The sequence below is a fragment of the Mesoplodon bidens genome, assembly GCF_964165515.1.
Source record: "Mesoplodon bidens genome assembly, chromosome: 18".
NCBI lineage: Eukaryota > Metazoa > Chordata > Mammalia > Artiodactyla > Ziphiidae > Mesoplodon > Mesoplodon bidens.
Window position 1 is genome coordinate 51,383,328 of NC_138175.1, and position 21,173 is coordinate 51,404,500.

General features: G+C 46.2%; 1 protein-coding gene and 1 pseudogene across 2 annotated transcripts in view; one reads left to right on the forward strand and one right to left on the reverse strand.

The window, feature by feature from the left end:
- The window catches only part of OPA3 (outer mitochondrial membrane lipid metabolism regulator OPA3), a 35,702-nt gene that overhangs the window by 5,741 nt on the left and 8,788 nt on the right, over nt 1–21,173 (reverse strand). The gene's annotated exons all lie outside the window — the stretch shown is intronic.
- On the forward strand, nt 17,615–18,163 carry LOC308605965 (barrier-to-autointegration factor-like; annotated as a pseudogene). Its single transcript has one exon. The product of its transcript is annotated as a barrier-to-autointegration factor-like (transcript).

Sequence of the window (21,173 nt, forward strand, 5' to 3'; positions counted from 1 at the left end):
AATAATCTTAAAGGTAATTCAATCCAGGAGAAAATATTTTAACATTTAGAATCTTATGGTCTCAGGAAATCAAACAAATTAAAAATTGAACTTCTGTACATATCTTGATTGCTGACACATTGTTTATTAGATAGAATTCTGTGGGAAAGGGAACTGTAAATATAAGTTCAAGGACAAAAAGGAACAATGTAAAATTTCCGACTGTAAAAGAAGAGCTTGCTCATTTTTTTTTCTTATAAACTGGACATTGGCAGGCACCACATCACAAGAGTATGTGGATTGCATTAGATACTTCAAAGAAAGGATGCTCCGGGTGCTTAAAAATTTCAGTATTCTTAACACACCAGAAATTACTGGGCTGGCCAGAAAGTTCGCTTGGGTTTTTCCATAAGATGTTTTTTGTTTTTAAGTAAGTAATTAATTAATTTTTGGCCGTGCTGGGTCTTCATTGCTGTGCGCGGGCTTTCTCTAGTTGCAGCGAGCGGGAGCTACTCTAAGTTGTGGTGCGCAGGCTTCTCATTGCGGTGGCTTCTCTTGGTGCGGAGCACAGGCTCTAGGTGCGTGGGCTTCAGTAGCTGTGGCATGCGGGCTCAGTAGTTGTAACTCGCGGGCTCTAGAGCGCAGGCTCAGTAGTTGTGGCACACGGACTTAGTTGCTCCGCAGAATGTGGGATCTTCCTGGACCAGGGCTCGAACCCATGTCCTCTGCACTGGTAGGCAGATTCTTAGCCACTGAGCCACCAGGGAAGCCCTTCCATAAGATGTTACAGAACTTTTTGGCCAACCCAATATATCCTTTGCAGGTACTTGAACTTATGAACAGAAGTTTTAGCTGTCAACTTGAAAATGCACTAGACGGTATATAACTTTTCAATTTTTTAAAGGAGTAAAATTTTAAAAATTTTTTTGTTTGTTTCATGAAAAGAAATTTTTTTTTAAGTAGAAAAATGTTTGAGAAGCTCTGCCTGGAGCCGGTGGTAGGATCCGAGGAGAGTACCCAGGGCCCTCTCAGTATGCCAGCTGCTGCGGTCACCATTACTACCAATTGTTACGTAGGCCCTGGTGCTGTGGGGTTCCTGGGGTCCAGGCTGCGAAGAACCCTCCCACACTGAGGTCCCAGCATCAGGTCATCCTGAGGTCCACGTGGGGCTCTGCCACCTACTGTGTGGGTGATGACAGTCCATGTTGAGGCTCCTCCGTAAGAGGGGGATGATGACCACACACCAGCCCTGCTGCTTCTTTTTTTTTTTTTTGCGGTACGCGGGCCTCTCACTGTTGTGGCCTCTCCCGTTGCGGAGCACAGGCTCCGGACGCGCAGGCTCAGCGGCCATGGCTCACGGACCCAGCCGCTCCGCGGCATGTGGGATCTTCCCAGACCGGGGCACGAACCCGCGTCCCCTGCATCGGCAGGCGGACTCTCAACCACTGCGCCACCAGGGAAGCCCCCTGCTGCTTCTTAACACCACATTCCCTTCCACTGTTCTGGTCCAGGCTCTGTCCCAGCTCGGACCAATGTCCCCTTCTTGACCTCCCTATTCAGGGACCCTCCATCCCTCCCATCAGTCTGTGTATTCTTTTCAAAGCGCCTGTCACAACTGGGAATGATTCTGTCATCCAGCCAGTTGTTTGCACTCCGTCTCCGCACTGGACTGTGAGCCCCACGAGGGTGGACCCAGGGCTGTCACAGCCATGGCTGTGTCCCTAGCACCGTCCAGAACCAGGCCAGGCACACAGATGACGCTCAGTACCTCTCGTTGACTGCGTCAATGGGTCCCTGCCCCAGCTTCCTCCCCATCTGCCAGCCCCGGCCTCAACCCCTGCAACTGTTCTCCATGGAGTAATCAGGAGCTGCTTAAAAGACAACAAAAACCCAAAAAACTACCACTCTTTTCACTAATAAAAGTAACGCACTGCATGAAAATCAAGTACTCAAACTATAAAATTAAAAGCCAGGAATTCCCTGGCGGTCCAGTGGTTAGGACTCCGCACTTTCACTGCTGAGGGCGTGGGTTCAATCCCTGGTCGGGGAGCTAAGATCCCACATGCCGAGCAACACGGCCAAAAAAAAAAAAAAAAAACAATAAGTTGGAACAAAAAAGAAAATAGCCAAATTAATCCCCCCCACCTAGTCCTGATCCCTCAAACATACCTCTAAATCTTGCCCTAACAGGCCTTTTTGTCTCCTAGCATCCTCTCCCTGACATCTGATAATAAGCATACGTTGCTCATCTCTATTTCTGAGTTTTCCAACTGGAAATTTGCTTCTATTTATAAAACTATTTCCTGTTGGTCCCTCGGCCCCACCATAAAAGATGAGCAGTTCTTCCCCATGCAGCCTGTCTTTCCCTGGACCCTCCGCTCCCCACTCCTACAAGTGATTTGTATATTTGTGTATTTCTTATTCTTGTATTTACACTCTTTTCACCATCTCCCTCAGCTCCCAACATGGCCAGGGAGGAAACGAGCAGCCCCTCTTCCCCTGTCCACCCTCCACATCTCCCTAGGCCAGACCATCCTTTCACATGATCAGTATTTAAGATACAGGCTGTCTGGTGGCTATAATACCGCCCCTTGTACTCTGTGCATCAGCCAAGTCAGAAAAATGAAAATAAATGGCACATACAAGGTGACAGTCGTGGAAACACTGTTCTGTGTGATGTGACTAAGCTAGAAAGGAGCCCCTGTGATGGGCTGTGATAGGGAGGGGCCGCCTGGAGGAAGCACCTGGACGCCTTGATGCGTCCTCAGGATCCAGGTCAGACAGCTTCTCTAGGCTTACTCCACAGAGCACATGTCAGTTTGCTCTCAGCTGGACAATGATTTTCTAGGATGACTTGATCTTCCCTCGCATGACAGTTCGCAAACTGCAGATCTTGTGCCATGAGTGGGTCATGAGATCAATGTGGTTGCACAAACCAGCAGTAAAAATATAATCAAGAATATAATTGTTAGGGAACCCTTGACTGAAACCGCCAGCCCCGGCCAGGCACGATGATAACCACTTGCATGAGTTGTCTCGCAACAGGAGGTTCTGATAAAGAACGAGGTGCTGGACTTCCCTGGTGGCGCAGTGGTTGAGAGTCCGCCTGCCGATGCAGGGGACACGGGTTCGTGCCCCGGTCTGGGAGGATCCCACATGCCGCGGAGTGGCTGGGCCTGTGAGTCATGGCCGTGAGCCTGCGCGTCCGGAGCCTGTGCTCCGCAACGGGAGAGGCCACAACAGTGAGAGGCCCGCGTACCGCGAAAAAAAAAAAAAAAAAAAGAATGAGGCGCTGCCACCGAAAACTAACTGGGAGAATTCAGGAGGGGCTGAAAGGAGGGAGCACACGCCAGCCCACAGTATGTCTTGTACAACTAACCCAGGAGGGGTCAAAAGGAAGAGGGAGGACACAATATGTCCCACCAACCTCCCAGAATCCTCCTCACTGAAATCCATCCCGGCTGAGAGATGCGTGCCACCAGGAAGGACCCTGAGTCAGAGTGATTAGCCAGAGACAACCCGGAAACTAACCCCATCACCATATAACCTGAGACTGTGAGCCATGTGGCGGAGCAGTTCTCCTGGGTTCCCTTACCCTGCCGCTCTCCGCCCAGGCACCCCTTCCCAATAAAGTCTTTTGTTTTGTCAGCACGTGTGTCTCCTCGGACAATTCATTTCCAGATGTTAGACAAGAGCCCTCTCTCAGGCCCTGGAAGGGGTCTCCCTTCTTGCAACATAACAGAAAATATTCGATGGACTTACGCTAAGTGAAGTAAGTCAGAGAAAGACAAATACCACATGATCTCACTTATATGTGGAATTAAAAAGACAACAACAACCGGGACTTCCCTGGTGGCTCAGTGGTTAAGAATCCGCCTGCCAATGCAGGGGACATGGGTTCGAGCCCTGGTCCAGGAAGATCCCACATGCTGCGGAGCAACTAAGCCCGTGCACCACAACTACTGAGCCCGTGAGCCACAACTACTGAAGCTCCCGTGTCTAGAGCCTGTGCTCCGCAACAAGAGAAGCCACCGCAATGAGAAGCCCGCGCACTGCAACAAAGAGTAGCCCCTGCTCGCCACAACTAGAGAAAGCCCGCACGCAGCAACGAAGACCCAACGCAGCCAAAAATAAATAAGTAAATTTATAAAAACAACAACAACAAGCCAAGCTCACAGATACAACAACAACAACAAAAAGAAAATAAAACATCAAAGCCAATCTTAAGCACTCAAGGAAAGTACTGTTTCACAAAACTTTTGGTCTTGTTTTGTATGTGACTGTACGAATATGTGTGTGACTGGAACATGGTCAAAAGGTTGAAAGCCACTGTCCTAAGTTTTGGTTGGAATTCCACTGAGTCTACAGATCACTTTCAGGACAGTGACATCTTCCCAACATCGAGTCTTTCAATCCACGAATGTGGTATCTCTCCCACTTAGCCTCTCATTTTCTCTGCAAGTCTTACACCTCTTTGGTTTTACTTATTACTAGGTAATGATGTTTTTTGTCGTTATTCTTCATGGTATTTTTTTTTTTTTTTTTTTTGGCTGTGCCGCTGGCTTGCAGGATCTTAGTTCCCCCACCAGGGATCGAACCCGTGCCCCCTGCAAAGTGCAGAGTCCTAACCACTGGACCGCCAGGGAATTCCCTGTCATGGTATTTTAAATTTCATTTTCAATTTGGTTGGGGCTGGTATATATAAATACAATTGAGTTATATAAATGACTTTCTTTCCAGTGACCTCCCTAAATCCATCCTTTTTTTTTTTCCTTTTTAGTGAAATATAACGTATACAAAGTACACAGATGTTAATTGTAGAGCTGGATAATTTTTTAATATGTAGGCATCACCTAGATCAAGATCTAGAACATTCCCACACTCCAAATGGCTCCCACCTTCAAGCCCTCTTCCAGTCAGTACCCCTAATGTCACTATTCTGACCTCTTACGATAGATGATATGTTCTCTTTAAACCCTATTCTGTCTTCTTCATGATAGATATTCGTACTCTTTCTGGTCTGACTTCTTTTGTTCAGCAATATGTCTGTGAGATCCACTGTGCTGCCAGGTGGTTCAGTTCATCCACTGTATAGGTGGACCAGTTCATTCATCCATACCCCACTGAGGGACATTTAGGGAGCCTAGAGTAGAAAGGTTTCCCAGGAGTGAAACTGCTGAGTCACAGGGCATTGCATCACCCAGACAATCGCAATAAACATCTTAACGAGTTTTTCTGTTCTTGGGAACAAGTTGATCCTAAAATTTACAGGAAATGCAGAGGTCCTAAGAATAGAAAAATTTTAAGAAGAACAAAGTTTGAAGATTTACACTATCAGATTTCAAGACTCACTACAAAGCTAAAGTAATTAAGATAGTATTGGTATGAGGATGGACAAATAGAAGACTGGGAAAGAACAGACTGTCCAAAACTAGACCCACACATATCTGATTGCTTTTCAAATGCTAGACCAACCTTGTAGTCTTGGAATAAATCCCACTAGGTCATAATTTATTATCTTTCTTATGTAATGCTGGATTCTGTTTGCTAATATTTTTGTTAGGATATCTGAATCCATGTTCAGAAGAGATCTTGGCCTAAAATTTTCCTTTCTTGTAATGGCTTTGTTAGGTTGTTGTATCAGTATTCTACTGGACTCATAAAATGAATAAGGAAGTGTTCCACTTCCTCTATTATTTATTTATTTATTTATTTTGTGGTAAGCGGGCTTCTCACTGCTGTGGCCTCTCCCGTTGCGGAGCACAGGCTCCGGATGCACAGGCCCAGCGGCCTTGGCTCACGGGCCCAGCTGCTCCGCGGCATGTGGGATCTTCCCGGACCGGGGCACGAACCCGTGTCCCCCGCATCGGCAGGCGGACTCTCAACCACTGCACCACCAGGGAAGCCCCCACTTCCTCTATTATTTAGAAGAATTTGGGTAATGACATTATTTCTTTCTTAAATGTTTGGAAGAATTTACCAGTGAAGCCGTCTGAGCCTGTGGTTTTCTTTATGGGAAGGTTTTAAATTATAGATTCAATGTCTCTAACAGATATAGGGCTATTTCAGATTCTCTATTTTTTCTTGTGTCAATATTGTTAATTGTGTTTTTCAAGGAAATTGTCCATTTCCTCTACATTGCCAAATGTTTTGGCTGAAATTGATCATAATATCCTCTTGTCATCCTAGAATTAGGATGAATTAATGAATTAATGTGTCATTTTTCATCCCTTTTAATGGAAATTTGTGTTTTTCCCCTCGAGTAAGTATTAATCTTTTCAAAGAACCATCTTTTGACTTTGTTGATTTCCTCTACTAAATGCCTGCTAACTCCTAGCTGTTCTTCAAGGTGCGTCTCAGGTATTTCCTTCTTCAGGACTAGGTCAGATGACCACTCTGGGCATCCTCAGCTCCCTGGGCTCCGACATCCCAACCCTGATCAATCTTGGGTGTCACTGGTGACAGATCTGTCTCCCCCGCTGGATCATGCGCTCTGCAAGGGCTGGGCCCAGGCCCGTTCTGCCTTCCCTTCCGTCTCACACCTAAATTCACCTCTGCCTGGGATACCATTCCCCCACTCCTCTTTTCCCACTGTGCCCCAATTCATCTTTTAGGTCTCACCTGGAGTGTTCCTTCCTCTAGGAAGCCCTCTCTGATACCTAGGCTGCGTCAGACACGTCCTCTAGGTTCCCAGAGCTCCCTGGGCTTCCCTCATCATGATGCTGTTTATTCTAGGTTGAATTAAAAAAAAAAAGAATATGGATGCAGAACTCCTTGCTTCTAAAATGGATATAGAAATATGCTTCACCCAGCCTTGTCTGACCTTTCACCAAAAAGGTTGGTTTCACTGTTTTTAAGATCCTTGAGGCCTCTGGCCTCTCCCTGCTTCAAGGAAACTCTTTTATCACTGCCTGGAGGCGAGACTGTAGCTCCTTAAGGGCAGGCTCCTAGAAATGCCCAGCCCAGCGCCTGGCATCCAGAAGGCACTCGGGGAATGTTTAATGAGTGGATGAACGGCTCATCTTCCCTTCAGGTTTCCTCAAATTTACCGTATTTAGTCACGATAAGCATCCAAATTTTGTCAAAACGTTGTCTGTTTCGAAGTTTATATCTTAACTAAAGTTTGATGTTTACTGTCTCTGAGAATGCTGCTCCTCCCAAGCGGGAGAGAATTTAACAGGGTGCTTTAGCCAAGGAAAGGGCAGGACTCACCTAACCTGTTTATCTGCCCTTAGCCACCCTGCTGAAACTTGTAACATCATACCACGTGGCATACTGCTACCTTCACTTCTACTTTTTCCTGAAGTATGTTGATTTACAATTTTGTGTTAGTTTCAGGTGAACAGCATAGTGATAGATAATACTCCATTATAGTTTATTACACGATAATGTGTATAATTCCCTGTGCTCTACAGTACATCCTTGTTGCTTACCTATTTTATATATAGTTTGTATCTGTTAATTCCATACCCCTAATTTGTCCCTTCCCACTTCCCTCTCCCCTTTGGTAACCACAGTTGGTTTTCTGTATCTGTGTGTCTGTTTCTGTTTTGCATATACATTCATTTGTATTATTTTTTAGGTTCTGCATATAGGTGATATCATATTGTATTTATCTTTCTGACTGATTTCAGTAAGCATAATATTCTCTAGGTTCATCCATGAAGCTGCAAATGGCACTACTTCATTATTTTTTATGGCCAGGTAATATTCCATTATACATATACACACACATACATATATATCTCATATCTTTTTAATCCAGCTGAGGTAGGAGATAGATGAGGCCCCAGGCTGAACAGCTCCAAGCGGTCTCCTGCTGATACTTTGAGATAAGATACCATCAGGAGTATTGGGCCTTGCCTGGGTAAAAGCCAAAGCCACTACATTCTTCTCATGCTTGTGGTGAAGGGGATTTCCCGGCCTGACACATGCACAGAGAAGGTCCTCAGTCTAGGGGAGGGAAAAAGGGAGGGAGGAGGCACCAGCTCAGGATCTGTCCTGCCAACCTCCCAGAAACCTTCACGCTGGAATCCACCTTCACTGAGAGATGCAAATGCACACCACCGGGAAGGACCCTGAGTCAGACCAAATATGGACACAGGCGAGATGATTGGCCAGAGGCAACCCGGAAGACTGCCCCGATATAAGCAACTTAAATCCTTCCTATTGGCACGCAACTCACTCCAAGTTTGCCCGTGTGTTCTTCCACACGTACTTTGCTTGTATTAAATGCTTTATCTGTTTCACAATCTTGGACTCTGTGCTGAATTCCTTCTTCAAAGAAGACAAGGACTGAGGTCCCTCTTCTTCCCAGAAGAATCACAACCGTCTGTTGATGGGCACTTGGGTTGCTTCCACGTCTTGGCTATTGTAAATAGTGCTGCTATGAACACTGGAGTGCATGTATCTTTCCAAATTAGTGTTTTTGTTTTTTCCAGATATGTGCCTAAGAGTAGAATTGCTGGATAATTTATAGCTGTATTTTTAATTTTTTAAGGAACTTTCATACTATTTTATTCCCACAACAGTGTAAGAGGGTTCCCTTTTCTCCACATCATCTCCAATACTTGTTATTTACAGATTTCTTAATGATAGCCATTCTGGGGACTTCCCTGGTGGTGCAGTGGTTAAGAATCCACCTGCCAATGCAGGGGATATGGGTTCGATCCCTGGTCTGTGAAGATCCCATATGCCGTGGAGCAACTAAGCCTGTGCACCACAACTACTGAGCCCGCGCTCTAGAGCCCACGAGCCACAACTACTGAGCTCGTGTGCTACAACTATGGAAGCCTGTGCACCTAGAGCTCGTGCTTTGCAACAAGCCACCACAATGAGAAGCACGTGCACTGCAACGAAGAGCAGCCCTTGCTCGCTGCAACTAGAGAAAGCCCGTGTGCAGCAACGAAAGACCAATGCAGCCAAAAATAAATAAATAAAATAAATTTATATATAAAAAATGATAGCCATTCTGACAGGTGTGAGGTGATACTTCATTGTGGTTTTGATTTGCATTTCTCTAATAATTACTGATGTTGAGCATCTTTTCATATGCCTGTTAACCATTTGTATGCCTTCTTTGGAAAAATGTCTATTCAAGCCTTCTGCCCATTTTTGGATTGGATTGGGCTTTTTAAAAAAAATATTGAGTTGTATGAGCCATTTATATATTTTGGATATTAACCCCTTGTCGGCTGCATTGTTTGCAAATACCTTCTCCCATTCCATAGGTTGTCTTTTGGTTTTGTCAATGGTTTCCTTTGCTGAGCAAAAGATTTTAAGTTTAATTAGACCCCATTTATTTACTTTTGCATTTATTTCATTTTTAAAAATTTTCTTTGTTTTATTTATTTATTTATTTTTGGCTGTGTTGGGTCTTCATTGCTGTGTGCAGGCTTTCTCTAGTTGTGGCGAGCGGGGGCTACTCTTGGTTGCGGTGCGTGGGCTTCTCACTGCGGTGGCCTCTCTTGTTGCAGAGCACGGGCTCTAGGAGTGCAGGCTTCAGTAGTTGTGGCATGCAGGCTCAGCAGTTGTGGCTCATGGGCTCTAGAGCGCAGGCTCAGTAGTTGAGGCACATGGGCTTAGTTGCTCCACAGCTTGTGGGATCTTCCTGGGCCAGAGATCGAACCCGTGTCCCCTGCATTGGCATGTGGATTCTTAACCACTGCGCCACCAGGGAAGTCCTACTTTTGCTTTTATTTCTTTTGCCTTAGGAGACTGGTCCAAGAAAATGTTGTTACGATTTATGTCAAAGAGTGTTTCTTCTAGGAGTTTTATGGTTTCAGGTGTTACATTTAGGTCTTTAAACCATTTTGAATTTAGTTTTGTATATGGTGTGAGGAAATGTTCTAGTCTGACTGTGCTACATGTGGCTGTCCAGTTTTCCCAGCACCACCTGTTGAAGAGACTGTTTTGTTCTCCATTGTGTATTCTTGCCTCCTTTGTCTTGGATTAATTGACTGTAGGTGTGTGGGTCTGCTACCTTCACTTCTGCCTGTGCACCTGAGGAGGAGACACTGAGTCCAAGTTGGGCCATCTGGCTGCGGGCAAGGGAGTATTCTTCTCTAAGCCTTCATTCATCTTCAAAATAAGGACCCTCCCTCCTACAGGATAGTACTGCTGAAAAGACTACATGAATTCACGCAAAAACTCTTCACTCAGGGCCAGGCTTAATAAACGGCAGCAAGGCCTGTGGAGTCACACAGACCTGGACTCAAATCTTGGCTCTGTCATTTCCTGGATATGCAAGCTGTACCTCAGTTTCCCCATCAGTAAACTGGGGATACCCAACTGGCAGGATTGGGAGAATGGCAATGAAAGACTAAAAGAGAAATTGCTCAATTTAATAAATGTTAATTTAGCATCCTCTTCCTGACTCCTGTGCAGAATTTTATTCCTGGAAATATGTCCTACCAAGTGGTCTGAGCTCTATGCCCTAGGGCTACATAGAATAGTTTTCAGCCTCCTCACTGGTCTCTGGATCTCCAGTCTCATTCCCTTTGATCCATCCTCCATACCACAGAGTATCCCAACTCAGATATCCTCTCCTCCCTGAGCCCCAGACTCCTGGGCAACCCCGCCCTAGCTGTGACCACTCTGGGCCATCACTGTGTGGTGACAAGTCTATCTCCCCAACTGGACTATGAGCCCCATGAAGTTAGGATTTGGAGCTGAATTGGTCGCTGCAGTGTCCCCAGCCCTGGATGGGGCAGAGAACAGGTACTCAGTGAGGGGGCTGATCTGTGGAAGTCCCTGGGAGGGAGCCGTGGACCCCTGGCATGGCTCCCTCTCACCTGGCTCTACTCATCACCACACTCAAAAATTCGTCACCTGCCTTATTGTGATGTTCACTTTACTGTGGGGTTTGCTTTACGTGGTGGCCTTGGAATAGAACTGGCAATATTTCTGAGGTCTGTGTATATTGTGAAAGTGTTTTCCTGCACATGAGACTGCATTTGGCTGGAATGTATCTGTTTCCTCAGGAAACTGTGCTCCTAAGACAAGGACAGGGCCGGCGGGGGTTGGGGGGGGGGGAGAGGCCAGGCGCCTCGGGAGTTTAAGGACATGAGACAGGACCAAGGGCCTCTCCCCCAATACTGGAAACACACCTTCATGCACACAATGGCTGCTTCCTTGTAAAATAAAGGGAACGTGTTCCTACTATGGGCCATCATTCAAATGTGAGCAGTGAGTCATCATAACTACACTACCTATTATATACCTACTACTTATGTAGCCTGGGATGAGGAAAGGGCTGTGACAGAGATGCTAAATACTGAACTGCTAAATACGTTAGCTACGGAGAGGTGAGTGCTTTTTAAAACATGGGAGGGGGAGAATAAAAGCACTAAATCCTTACCTTCCATAGTAAGTCAACAGGTAATAAAAAATGGGGAAACAGGGACTTCCCTGGTGGTCCAGTGGTTAAGACTCCACGCTTCCACTGCAGGGGGCATGGGTTTGAGCCCTGGTCAGGGAACTAAGATCCTGCATGCCATGCAGCATGGCTAAAAAAAATAAAATTAAATTAAAAAATGGGGAAACAATCTTTAGAAATATGGTGGTAAATACCAAAAAACAGCTAAAACATTTAAACTGCTTACCTGTGGGGAATACGAATTGAGGTGGAAAAGGTTCAGTTTTCTTCTTTTTATCATAAATCATAGATATATTTGACTTTAAACTAAGTACTCATACTCCTTTGACAACGTTAGTAATTAATGTAATTTTTTAAACACAAATACACTTAGAAGACGGGTCCAAGCCAAATATTCCACCCAAAAGCCACAGAATACACATTCTTCTCAAGTGCACATGGAATGTTCTCCAGTATAGATTATAAGTTAGGCCACAAAACAAGCCTTAACAAATTTAAGAAGACTGAAATCATATCAAGCATCTTTTCTGACCCCACTGATATGAAACTAGAAATCAATTATAAGAAAACCGGAAAATTCACAAATATGTGGAGATTAAACACCATGTATTGCACAACCAGTGGGTCAATGAAGAGATCAAAAGAGAAATTTTAAAAAATAGTATGAGATGAATGAAAATGAAATAACAACATACCAAACCTCATGGGATGCAGCAAAAGCAGTTCTAAGAGGGAAGTTCATCATGATAAACACCTACCTCAAGAAACAAAAAAAATGTCAAATAAACAACCTAACTTCCCGAAAAAGGACAAATGAAGCCCAAAGTTAGTAGAAGGAAGGAAATAACAAAGACCAGAGTAGAAATAAATGAAATAGAAACTAAAAAGACAATATAGGGCTTCCCTGGTGGCACAGTGGTTGAGAGTCCGCCTGCTGATGCAGGGGACACAGGTTCATGCCCTGGTCCGGGAGGATCCCACATGCCGTGGGGCGGCTGGGCCCGTGAGCCACGGCCGCTGAGCCTGCACGTCCGGAGGCTGTGCTCCGCAACGGGAGAGGCCACAACAGTGAGAGGCCCGCGTACCGCAAAAAAAAAAAAAAAAAAAAAAAAAAAGACAATATAAAAGGTCAATGAAACCAAGAGCTGGTTCTTTGAAAATGTAAACAAAATTGATAAACCTTTAGCTAGACTCAGCAACAAAAAAAAAAAAGAGAGAGAGGAATCAAATAAAATCAGAAATGAAGGAGGAGGGGCTTCCCTGGTGGCACAGTAGTTAAGAATCCACCTGCCAATGCAGGGGTCAGGGGTTTGAGCCCTGGTCCAGGAAGATCCCACATGCCGCGGAGCAACTAGGCCCGTGCGCCACAACTACTGAGCCTGCGCTCTAGGGCCCGCGAGCCACAGCTACTGGAGACCGTGCGCCTAGAGCCCATGCTCTGCAATAAGAGGAGCCACTGCAATGAGAAGCCGCAACAAACAGTAGCCCCTGCTCACCACAACTAGAGAAAGCCCGCGCAAAGCAACAAAGACCCAGTGCAGCCAAAAATAAATAAATAAATAAATAAATAAATTTATTTAAAAAAAGAGTTAGTGCTGGGATTCAGGGGTTCCAAGGCTGGAGGCCCAGCGATGCTCCCTGTACAAGCCTCAGTTTCCTCCTTTATAAAAAGGTTTAATAATAATCCTTACCCATAGGGTGTGTGATATCCATCAAGAAGGTTTCCATACAGGGCATCCATTGTCGTTGTTATAATTAGCCCTGGGCTGGGGCTGCTGAATCTCAAAATTGAAAAGCTTTCACCCGGACAGAAAATACAGGGGGGTGTGCTCCTCCAGGCCTGGGAGATGAGGTCACCGTTAGCAATACCCAGCAGGTCCTCTTTCCTCCTGCGAATGCCAAGACCACAGGCCTGGAGACAGGCCAGGCCTGGATCCAATCTCCACATCCTCCGTGAACCCCCCTTTCCCTCACTGCAAAATGACTGGTAAAAACAGCCCCCAAGAAGAAGGGACAGTTCTTCCTGCAGTAGATTTCCAATTAATAACTGGAGAAGGAAAGAGGGAAAGAGAAAATCAACACGGGACAAATACCACCATAATAACTGTTGCAGATGAGATCCACAGATGATGCTAAAATTAGTGGGCATATAAAGCAGAAACTAACACACCACTGTAAAGCAATTATACTCCAATAAAGATGTTTAAAATAAAATAAAATAAAATAAAATTCGTGGGCAGAAGTCTGAGGAGAAACAGCCTATCTGTATAGTCTCAAAATGTCTTCCCCAAGAGATTTATTTCATTTTACGTTTTATTGAGGTATAATTAACATACAGTATTACATTAGTTTCAGGTGTACAACCTAATGATTTGGTATTTGTATACATTTCAAAATTAGATTAACTGCAAAGGGAAAGATACTGAGTTTATACTGGACAAACTTAGCAGACACCACCTCGACCACGTGACCAAGGTCAATATGACCAGAAATCAGACAGGCTGATATCACGAACCCCCTGATGTGGTGCACAGAGAAGCACACAACACTGGTTCTGCGGTATGTTTGCCAAAAATGTGGAACTTCTTTCCAATCATGAGAAAGCATCAGACAAACTCAGATCAAAGGACAGCCTACAAAATTAACTAACCAGTTTTCTTCAAAAGGGTCAAGGTCGGGCTTCCCTGGTGGCGCAGTGGTTAGGAATCCGCCTTCCAATACAGGGGACACGGGTTTGAGCCCTGGTCTGGGAAGATCCCACATGCCTCGGAGCAACGAAGCCCATGTGCCACACCTACTGAGCCTGTGCTCTAGAGCCCGAGAGCCACAGCTACTGAAGCCCACGTGCCACAACTACTGAAGCCCACGTGCCTAGAGCCAGTGCTCTGAAGCAAGAGAAGCCCGCGCACCACAACAAAGAGTAGTCCCCACTTACTGCAGCTAAAGAAAGCCCGTGCGCAGCAATGAAGACCCAAAGCAGCCAAAAATAAATAAAAAATAAAGAAATTTATTTTTTTTTTAAAAAAGGGTCAAGGTCATGAAAGACAAAGACGGACCGAGAAACTATCCCAGGTTAAAGGGGACTACAGAGACATGACAACTAATTCAGCACACAGGATGAGATCCTGGGACAGAATAAGGACTTTGGTGGAAGAACTGGTGAAATGCGAATGACGTGCGAGGTTACGTTACCCGCACTGCACTCGTGTTCATTCCCTGGGTTTGCTCCCTGTATTGTGTTTATATAAGATGCTATCATGGAAGGAAGCTGAGGGAAAGGTCTGTAGAAGCTCTGTACCATTTTTACAACTTTTCTGTAAATCTACACTGAGCTCAGAGAAAAAAGGTAAAAAAAAAATAGCCTCCAGGTGGCAAGACTGGGAGGAAATGGACCCTCGCAAACATTCCTGGCTGCCAGTGGAAATCTTTTGCACACCCTTGAGTCAGCAATTCTGCTTCTGGGGATGGATGACAGATTTCAGTCACGCAGGTGTGAAAGGCTTGCCTGGCATGTTAGTCCTGCAGCATCGTTTATGACAACAATAAAAAAGCCAGGACAGACCCTACAGGACTATCTATGGTCTCATAAATTACAATAATTCTGTCGGCAGCTGAAATAGAGAGTAGGGAAGTTTTTTATGTGCTGATAGATAATTCTCTCCAGGATAACATATAACATGGTCAGTGAAAAGCAGTGAGGACCAGCACAGTGTATTATATTCATGGGGAAAAAAAGGGGGGGGGTGGCGTTGCATATCAGTATCTGCTTGGAAATGCATAGTTGTTTTTTGTTTTTTCTGGAAAATACTCACGATAGTGGTTGCCTCTGTGGAGGAGAACAGGGTGCCTGGGGAACAGAAGTAGAGGGAGAGTTTCTCCTACATACTCTTGTGAACCTTAAACCATGTGAACTTAAAAACAAAACCAAAAATGAAACAGATAATTAAAATTTTTTTCAAAAATTCAACAAATAATCCTGGACCCAGGATTTGTGGTCAAACCTGTTTAGATGAAATACTCTGCTCTTCCCTCAAGCCCCACTAAGTTGGCAATCAGGTAGAAAGAAGCCAGAAGCCGCAAGAACAGAGGGAAGAGGGAGGGGTGGCCTGGAGGGGAGCAAGTCAGGGCAGGCCCAGAGGCCGGAAGCAGATGGTTGAGAGGCAACTGACAGAGTCAGCAGGAAGGAGACCTAGGCACCTATGGGTGGGTGTGTCTGGGGGGGGGACAGGGTGCAGGCAGCTGAACTAGGAGAGACTAGGATGGCATGCACCAGTCCCTCTGGGAGCGGGGATAAGCTGAGGATATCCAGAACTTCTCCCCAACCTGACAGGAAGCTGCAGAGTGGGAACCAGGGGGACTCCAGGAATAGCCAAGGGGGTGGGCGCCATGCGGAAAACACGCCTGACCCTCTTGCCTGGGGCTGGTGGCCAATGCACAAAGGTCAAGAGTAAACCCCAGTGGCCCTAGCTGGAGTTGATGAGAGTGAGGTCACACCTTCCACTGAGGTACAGAAAGGGGCTCTGATCAGCTGTGACCTTGGTAATCCAGGGGGATGGGAAAGATCTAGGCCAAGGACATCCCGGTGGCTCCCAGGCCCCCTCTCCTCTCTTCAGGAACACAGAGACCCCTCCTCTCTCTCCCTCTAAAGCCCTGGTGAAGTGGGTATCTGCAGCCACTTCTCTTTTTCTGGAAACTTCCCCTGACTCTCCTTTGAGGAAGGCCCTCTCCTCAATGTTCCCTCATGCTGTTCAGGTAAAACCGATCCTACCCTCATGTTTGGACGCTGGCATTTAGCCCTGGGATTTTTCCTGGAATTTCTGGAACGAGGCCCTCTCCTTCTTCTGGTGTTGCTTAGTGAGTGGGTTGTGAACCCGGAGCTACTGAGGCCATCTGATCCCCAAAGGGAGAGACTGCCTGAGAAAGAAGACAGCACAGAGAAACACAGGGCCCAGGGATCGGACTGTGCCTTCCAGGAATTGTCTGAGTTCCTGAATCCAGCTGAGTCTGAAGCTATATACTTCCGGAGCTTTTATGCATCTGACCATTAGCTTAGAATTCTGTCACTTGTAAAGAGCTGAGGGAGGAGTTCAGAGTGGGGTCGTCGCCCCTTCGTGACAAATATTGAGAGACAGGAGTTTCAAGGAGCACTGAGGGGGAAATTCCTAGAAGAAGTGTGTACCCGTGAATGTGTATATATGACAGGACGCCAACATCACAGAAAAGAGGCTGGATAGATCTTCTGCACTGAACAGGTGTTACTTTTATAAACAGAAATCAACTTTCTTTGAAAAATAATACAGCAAATGAATTCCTCGCTGTCCTTGATTTCTTTTGTCGCCATGACATATTGTCCCTGCTGCCTTCAGGATCAAGTCCAAATGTATTAACATGGCCCTGTGCGATCTGTCCTTGGATGGCCATCCAGTCTCTCCTCTTGCCACTTTCAGCCCCACCAGCCTCTTCTGATTCCCCTCGTTCACACCTTGACCCTTGCACATGCTGTTACCTGCGCCTCTGTCTTTCCACGTTGGCTCACTTCTCCTTGAGCTCTGCTATATCCCCTTCTCCCAAAAGCCCTCCCCAAACCCACAGACTGGCTACGGTCCCCTCCAGGCTTCCCCAGCCCAGCACTGACCCACTGACCACTCTGGATCGTCTGGAGAAGGGCCTGTCTCTCCTCTGAACTGTGAGACCCATGAGGGCAGGGCTGTGTCCCCACCGCTGCTCAGCACAGGACCCAGCACAGAGAAGATTCTGGGGAGTGCTGGATGCATGGATGAGATAAGGGTGAATAAAACAAGGCAGGGACAGGGTTTGTTTCACCCCTGTGTCCCCAGCACTCAGCACAGGTATAGAGAAGATGCTCATAGGAGATACATTGAAAGAATGAGACCAAAAGTGAAAAGTCTGAGGTATAAAAACGTATCAGCTTGGTGATAAAAAGACGCTTTATTCAATCAATGCTGTTGGGACAACTGGACAACTAGGAAAGAAAATAAGATGGATCCAGAGTGGGCGGGCTGAGGTATCGGCGGGAGAGTCGGGTGGCGGAAGAAGCCGTTACGGGGACTGGAGCTGTGGATTAAGCCTGAACAAGATGACAACTTCCCAGGACTTCCCTGGTGGTCCAGTGGTTAAGACTCCACGCTCCCAAAGCAGGGCACACAAGTTCGATCCTTGGTCAGGGAACTAAGATCCCGCATGCTTTGTGGTATGGCCAAATAAAATAAAATTAAAAAAAAAAAGAATATTTAAAAGATGACAACCTCCCAAAAGCACTGAGATTTCGTGGCAGAGCCCATGGGGAAAAAGCCAGTGGGAAGCCTAGCCAGCACTGGCAAAGTCCTGGGCAAGAAGCTGGAGGAAAGGGGCTTTGACAAGGCCTATGTGGTTCTTGGCTAGTTTCTGGAGCTAAAGAAAGATGAAGACCTCTTTCGGGATTGGCTGAAGGACACACGCGGCGCCAACGCCAAGCAGTCCCGGGCCTGCTTCGGGTGCCTGTGAGAGTGGTGCGACGCCTTCCTGTGATGCTCTCTGGGGAGCCCTGATCCCGAGCCCCAGCACTGAGTCTCCAGAGTTTGCAGCCAAGTGAGGACTCCTCCCCCATCCTCTCCAAGGGAAAAGACTGCTGTGGTTGTGCAGACCTCCCGTGTACTCCAGGGTCTTTTGGGAGATCTCTCCCCTCATCATTTCAACTTTTTTGGAATTCTCAGCCTTGCATGCATCTCCCTTCTCCTTTCCCTGCCAAGTTTTGAGTCAGCTCTTTTTGGCAGAACGGTTACTGTCCTTGTAAAGTTTTTTAAGTCAATAAGGTCAGTGGCCTTTGGGCAGCTGGGGGAAGATGGATCCCTACCTCACACCTAACACCCAAAATAAATTCCTGATCCATCAAAGACTGAAACACACACACAAATAAGACTATAAAATTACTAGAAGATTATCTCATTCTTTCTTTGAGTTTCTGGTGACAGAAGATCTGACACTCAGTGACCTGTAAGAACCTAGGCTGTCAAGGAGCCCCAAGATTTCTGCTGAGACCTTCAGTGGACAAATGCTGTTATAGTACCATCTCTGTGTTTCCTCGACAATGATGGAAGCCCTTTTGTCCTCAGAGTCCTTAGATAATTTTCCTTTCACTATTCAATAAAGGTGATGAAAAACAAAAAATAAAAAAATAAAATTACTAGAAGAAAACGTGAGAGAAATCATTTGTAATCTAGAAAGGGATAGTCTTTCTAAGGATACCACAAAACCTAAAGGTCATAAAAGAAAAGATGAATAGATTTGACTAAACGCAAAAAAAAAAAGGAAAAGTTTTTACATGGCAAAAAAAACCCAAACAAATCTCACAATAAACAAAGTCAAATGACGATACTGGAAAAAAGATTTGCTAATTTTCTTATCAAAAGAGCCTCTATAAATTAATTAGACAGGGCTTCCCTGGTGGCGCAGTGGTTGAGAGTCCGCCTGCCGATGCAGGGGACATGGGTTCGTGCCCCGGTCCGGGAAGATCCCACATGCCGCGGGGCGGCTGGGCCCGTGAGCCGTGGCCGCTGAGCCTGCGCGTCCGGAGCCTGTGCTCCGCAACGGGAGAGGCCACGGAGGTGAGGGGCCTGTGTAAGACCCTAGTTAGAGACAGAAGCACGTCCTGGGAGGCCGAGAACATTGGGGTAGACCAAGGAGTCTCAAGGACAGGTGAACAAAGAAGGGTGAACAAAGTGTTTCTCTGGAGCATAGGAAGAAAATATCAACTTCCGGTTATGTTTGGTTTGAAGAAAGAGTAGTGGGGCTTCCCTGGTGGCGCAGTGGTTGACAGTCCGCCTGCCGATGCAGGGGACACGGGTTCGTGCCCCGGTCTGGGAGGATCCCACATGCCGCGGAGCGGCTGGGCCCGTGAGCCATGGCTGTTGAGCCTGCGCGTCCGGAGCCTGTGCTCCGCAACGGGAGAGGCCACAACAGTGAGAGGCCCGCATACCGCAAAAAAAAAAAAAAAAAAAAAAATGAAGAAAGAGTAGAGAAGGGAAAGAAGAGGAAGAGGAGAAAGGAAGGAGAGGATGAAAATAAGAAGAAATTAAGCTTTACTAGGCATACAGAGACCCACCCAGATGGACTACAGAGAAGCCCTCTAGTGCCCCTCAGCCGCAGGTGCCAGCATCCTCAGGCGCTGGACCTAAAGGCTAAAGGACTGACACGGGCGCCCTCTCCTGTCCACTCAGCGCATTGCAGCCTGGGCAAATTGATTCCCGGGGACATTCTCAGGTTGCAAATCAAGTCCTCACACTAGGGTTTCTTGAAGAGTCCTGCTCAGAAACCAAGGACTGAAGATTTAATAAGGCCAGCACGAGAAAATTCCAAAAAACACCTCTGCATATGAAGGGTGGGAATGAAAGCTGAGCAGAGGGATTAAATTCAGCTGACGCACACTTCTCTCATTTGGTCTGTACCTCAGTTAGGACTTTGCCAGCTGTGACAGCCAGCCGTGCACAAAGAATGTCTAAACGACTCTCAAAGATGGTTACAATGGGGCTTCCCTGGTAGCGCAGTGGTTGCGAGTCCGCCTGCCGATGCAGGGGACACAGGTTCATGCCCCGGTCCGGGAAGATCCCACATGCCACGGAGCGGCTGGGCCCGTGAGCCATGGCCGCTGAGCCTGCGCGTCCGGAGCCCGTGCTCCGCAACGGGAGAGGCCACAACAGTGAGAGGCCCGCGTACCGCAAAAAAAGAAAAAAAAAAAAAAAAAGATGGTTACACTGAGAGTTTCCAAATGCATTAACAATGCCTGTATAAGAAAATATTTTTAGTGAGAGCAAAAATATTTGGAGGGCTATGAATATATAAAATAAAAATTTTATTATTAAAATATTAATTTCAAAAAATAAAATATTAATTTCATCCCTTCCAATTTTTGAATGTTTTTAAATGCACATAATATATTCACAGTAATATATGTCAGTACTATTCATGACTCCTAAATAACTATGTATACACATTCATATCACACACACACACACACACACACACACACACACACATTCATACTAGGGGAGAATTGTCAGAATGTTTCCTTAATAGGAGAGCATAATAAAACTGTTTGGAGGTCACCAACAGCAGCCCGCTGTCATGTAACGTAACTGATGTGGTGCTCTGGAGATTATAAATAGACTCCAGGGAAGTGGTTTTCAAGCGCTCATGCACACGCGGATCCTGTCTGGAAAATATTGAAAATAAAAATGGGGACTTCCCTGGTGGTCCAGTGGTTAAGAATCCGCCTTCCAAAGCAGGGGACACGGGCTCTCTTCCTGGTCAGGGAACTAAGATCCCACATGCCGCGGGACAACTAAGCCCATGCACTCTGGAGCCCGCACACCACAACTAGAGAGAAGCCTGTGCACCCCAATGAAGAGCCCGCGTGCCACAACTAAGACCCAACACAGCCAAATAAATTAAAAAAAAAAAAAAAAGTCCCTGACTTCCCGTGCCGTCCCACTGTTAAGACTCCATGCTCCCAACGCAGGGGGCACAGGTTTGATCCCTGGTTGGGGAAGATCCTTCACGTTGAGTGGCACAGCCAAAAAAATTAAAAATAGATAAAAGAAATAAAGTGTCCAGCCCTTCCTTCCCCGGGTGGATCCAATCAGGATCCTGGGCAGCTGAGGGGAGCACGCCACAAAGCTCACATTTTTGCCTTCAGGGCATCTACCTTTCAGCTCACCAATCCTCTTAGCAGCTATATTCAGCTGGTGTTTCTTTAGTTCTGTGGAGCTCTGAACTTCAATTGTTGTATCTGTCACTTCTCGAAGTTCTATTTAGCTCTTTT